Genomic DNA, 5,448 nt, shown 5'->3' on the forward strand with positions numbered 1-5,448 from the left:
ACACACCACCTAGGGGCCTCGTAGCCTGGTGGATAGCGCGCAGGACTTGTAATTCTGTGGAGCGGGTTCGATTCCCGCACGAGGCAGAAACAAATGGGCAAAGTTTCTTTCACCCTAAGTGCCCCTGTTACCTAGCAGTAAATAGGTACCTGGGAGTTAGGGGTATGAACATTAGCAGTGGTTTATATAACTTAGATCCATTTTTGATAGATCAATTATAGAGCGATTTGAGTAGGATCATTGATACACATTTGTCTCACTTATTCACTGTAAATATTTACTATCTTATGCTATTATTATCCATGTGTGGGCCTATTGATAGGAGCTGCATCGTATGGGCCAATAGGCCTTCTGCAGTTCTTGTGCGGCTCATATTTGTGTCCACCTAATTCCCGTCCATTTGTCATTGTACCTCACCTCACTCCACCACTCTCTCCTGCCTATATATGTCCAATACTTGACCTGTAAATTCACTCCTTCTGAAGATGTATTAATATACGAAAGTACTTAGGGAAATTCCTGTTTCAATTTTCCTCCGTGGTCTGACACTGTCATATATATATATATATATATATATATATATATATATATATATATATATATATATATATATATATATATATATATATATATATATATATATACATATATATATATATATATATATATATATATATATATATATATATATATATATATATATATATATATATATATATATCATTCTTTGGGGCACACGTGAGGAACACAAATGCGAACAAGCCTGAATGGTCCCCAGGACTATATGCAACTGAAAACTCACACCCCCAGAAGTAACTCGAACCCATACTCCCATGAGCAACGCATGATGAAAATGGTGCCATGATGGTGGGAAGGTTTTATAATTGAGGGAGTGCCATAATGTATGAGGCATCGCTTCCTACAGGGTTGGTGTTCGATCCCCATTGGTGAGAGTGGTTGGGGGACACTCCCTTCACCTTGTCCTCATATCCCAGCTCTTTGTCCCCCATGTCCCTTCCAAGCATCATACAATCACACTTTCTCGCGATTATCTTACATATCTCCACTTAATTTTACATTTACTTGTATTCTACTGACGGGTACATCTAGTCTTCTGTACTTAATGAGATTCCCCTTCTCCGAGGGCGAAGCTGACCGCACTATCACTCGCCCAGTCACTGGCCAGACTGTGGTGGGTTAACCTGACTGAGTGGTGTGTATAGCAACCACAGCGACACGCCCACAACAGCCTTCAAGGAGGAGAACACGAGGTAGAGAGTTTTGTACAATGTTTTCTCTTCTTTTTTTTTTAGGTTTTATATTTTATATATATATATATAAGAATGTAAGTCTTAGATATTGATGTAATAAAGTTTTTAAGTTACTGTATGTTTTACCATGAAGGTATTAAGACTCTAAACAATGTATCGATGAGGCCGGGACGGCTCAACAACCATGGAATACCAGAGACCGTATGTAAGGTCTCGCCCGGGCTCTTGTGTAGCCGGCCTCGCCCGGCCTCTTGTGTAGCCGGTCTCGCCCGGCCTCCGTCTCACTCGTAACAAGCAGAGAGATCGCTGGAATAGAACATTTCGAGGTCGAGGAAGATGCGTGTGGTTGTTCAACGTCACGTTTGATCATTAGCGACTAAGCAGTAACCTCGGGTGTCTGGATTTAGGGAAGACCCGTGTAGATACTACTTTAGAATATTATTGACTTATGGATCCAATTACCGGGTAATACAATAGACGGAGGATAGCGGAACTGTTTCAACTGTAGGTTAGACATATATATGAATGAGTTAAATTCCAGACGGCGCTGGAACCAATCGTATTAGCGTTTGCCTTGCCATTGGAGACTTTCGGCGCCGTGGAGAGGAAGGACCTGCTGCATGGGAAACAGCTTCTCCCCCATATCAACCTACCCAGGCTTTGCGTCCTGGTGAGGCCACTCCAGAGCGCAACTCCATAGTCTCCTGAGACTGGTGGATGCCTACTAAGTTGAATATAAATAGGAGCGGCCCCGTATGGGCCAATAGGCCTTCTGCAGTTTCCTCTATCTTTAGGTTCTCATGATAGTCCCTGAGGATAGGTGGAAGTAGTTTGGAGGCTTTAAAGACATTTGTAAGTCTCTCGGCAAGCTGATTTCAGCATCACGAGAGAACAAAGATTTTTTTTCGGATTAAAAAAGTGAAACATAAACAAAGAATTCAGAATATTTATATAAATTAGTCGAGCGCCGGACAGCAGACAGCTGATGTGAACGAGGAAATCTGTATTTTGAGCCAAATATTGGAGACACGCGAGGAGAGCAGCTGCGAGAGAGCAGCTAGGGGGCCACAAGCACCTGTCTCACACAGCACATCATGCAACAATCTATAATAGTAACAAATAAATGTATTAAAAATGTAGAAACTCATTTTATATAAATATATTGTGCTAGGTGTAGCCGGTGGGCAGTGCCAAAAATCGTGGTGGGGGTCAGAGGGTGAACCTGGCACTCTCAGAGTGGAGGAGAGTGATGGAGATGTTGGGTGAGAGTGGAGGAAGGAATGTGGAGAAGACGGAGACTGGGAGAGAGGGAAGGAGAGGGATGAGAGAGAGAGAGAGAGAGGAGAGGAGCCAAGAGGAGACGAGAGGGGGAAGAAGAAATTGGGAGAAAGGGGAAGAGAGCGGGAAAGGGGAAAGGTGTTGTTGTTTTAGATTCAGCTACTGGGAACAAAAAGTTGCAAGTAGCACGGGCTATGGTGAGCCCGTAGTGGACTTACCTGGCACAGGAGCGGGGCTGTATGCGGTGAAAGGGGAAAGAGGGACCTGGGTGCAGCCGGGTGTATATATATATATATATATATATATATATATATATATATATATATATATATATATATATATATATATATATATATATATATATATATATATATATATATATATATATATATAAGCCTACTCTGGTGATACACGGCGTCGCCTGAATCTATCTGTATCTATCTATCCATCTATCTTATCCCCCCTCCTCTCTCCTCACCTTACATCTTCACTACATACTATCTTCTTAAAGATTCTTGTATAGACCATTAAAACTCCACGGTAATCACATACCATATTTCACAGTTGACTCTTATGACCCTTCTCAGCATGCAATCCAGCTATAACTCCACTACGGACTCACCATAGCCCATGCTGCTTGGAACTTTGTTCCGTGTAGCGAATCTTTAACAACAACAACATGCAACCCAGAACAGTCGACCATCTCCAAGGTTCCTATTTAAACAGGTAAAAAAAAAAGAGTCGCCAGGTGTAAGGAAACGTTCCTATACATCTGAACCCGCTCGAGAATTGAACTCGGGTCCATTATATTGCGACCAGGGTAATTTACGTGGTCAGGGTATATGGGAACTGAGACTATGTATTCTAATAGGGCGCTCGAACTGAAGCCTACGTGGATACCGAGACTAAATTTTATCCAAGTTTACACTTAATGTGGGTGGTGTTAGTCCCGTGTTACTGTGGGTGGTGTTAGTCCCGTGTTACTGTGGGTGGTGTTAGTCCTGTGTTACTGTGGGACAATGTTAGCCCCATGTTACTGTGGGACAATGTTAGCCCTGTGTTACTGTGGGTATTGTTAGCCCTGTGTTACTGTGGGTGGTGTTAGTCCCGTGTTACTGTGGGTGGTGTTAGTCCTGTGTTACTGTGAGTGGAGTTAGTCCCGTGTTACTGTGGGACAATGTTGGTCCCGTGTTACTGTGGGACAATGTTAGCCCCATGTTACTGTGGGACAATGTTAGCCCTGTGTTACTGTGGGTGGTGTTAGCCTCATGTCTCTTTATTTAGCAAAATCTCGGTGGATGTCCGGACGAGTGAGAGGCTTAACGGGAGAACATTCCTCTCATTCCGCGAAGGCTCTGGTCCTTTTATTTTAACGTCTCCTCTTGTAGTGCTTTTCTCCTCCCTCTCCCCCCTCTCCCTCTCTCTCTCTCTCTCTCGCTTTCATTGAACTGCTACCTATGAACATTATTAAATGCTCTGAGAAAAATCCACTCACCATTTCTATTTCGTCGCATTATCATGGTGAATAAGCAATAAGGACGAGACCGTTTTTTTTTTTAGGGTAGATTATACTAGACTGTCTCTATATTTCAGGTTACTACTAAAAGATGGTGACACGCTGAAGTTCTTTCAGCCTACAGACAAGCAGCCGACAAATATAGTGTTTCGTTTTCTTTTACTCTCATGATAATTCATTGACAGAGAATCAATGATTGTACAGTATTTGTTTTCGGGCCTTTAGGATTTGCAGCCAGCACACTGGAGCTGGAGCTCGACCTTGCAAGCAGGAATAGGCAAGAACATATAGGTCAGAGCTACACATTGCTCATATACTGGCCAGCATCACTCACAGTTTTATTTAAAAGTGAAGACATTTAACTCACCATCCGTAGTGACTGAGGATGTGAGTATTTTGAGCACTACTGAGAAAACGACGAGCATTCAACTAACGCAAGTTATGCTCACGTAAACACTATTTCCGCTGGGAAATTGAAAGACAAAGAGTGTTAAATGCAGAAAGAAAAGTCGGGAGTCAGTGGTCAAGAAATGAATGGCTTTGATCCTCAGCCGTAAGTCTTGGGTTCTAACCCCAGCCGGAGTAGCTATATGTTCCCATTCACCCCATGCCTCTGTTCACCTAGCAATAAATAGGTACCTGGGGTTTAGGGCGTTAGATAACTTATGTGAAGCATTCTCCACCAAAACTTCGACCATGCACTTGCTGGTTCCATCTGGGAAATGAACACGTATGGAGTTCCCTGTCTCCCAGTTCTGCTTGACCAGTCTTTTTTCCTGACCATGCTCCTGGGTCCCTGAAGATCTGGGTCCACTTGCCGTTTACCGTACCTTTTCTCACCTCGAGTGTGCTCAAGTGGGTCTCCTCTTATGTTGCCCAACCTCCCTCCACAAGAGCAGAGTCTGGCAATTTAAATTATCGTCTTCAGCGGCTTCGGCTGTGTGCTATCCTTGCATTCAGCTGCACGGTGGCCAGTCTTCCCACAAGTGAAACACTTGTACTTGCTTGACTCCACCTTCGTAGACCTGGGTTTAGCACCCCAGTCATTGGCATTAGTGGTGCGCTTGCTTGTAGGTTCCAGCTACCTTGAGTGTTTCTTGGCTTCAGCCCATAAGCCTGTTTGCCCTACCAATTTTGTGTTTGACCCGATGACTTGCTGCTTGAGCATGAAGCGAAGTACAGGTTTACATGTGCAGGCGATGAGTCACAATAACGTGGCTAAAGTATGTTGACCAGACCACACACTGGTCTGGTCTACAGGTTTACATGTGTTCAGGAACTGTTCCCGTATCATGCTGTTGTATAATGGTCCCCCAACTAGGCTCAATCTTTGACAGTTTACAATAGCGATATTGACTTGGACTCCAGATGCTACAGCGTGCG

The sequence above is a fragment of the Procambarus clarkii genome, chromosome 44 (assembly GCF_040958095.1).
Source record: "Procambarus clarkii isolate CNS0578487 chromosome 44, FALCON_Pclarkii_2.0, whole genome shotgun sequence".
NCBI lineage: Eukaryota > Metazoa > Arthropoda > Malacostraca > Decapoda > Cambaridae > Procambarus > Procambarus clarkii.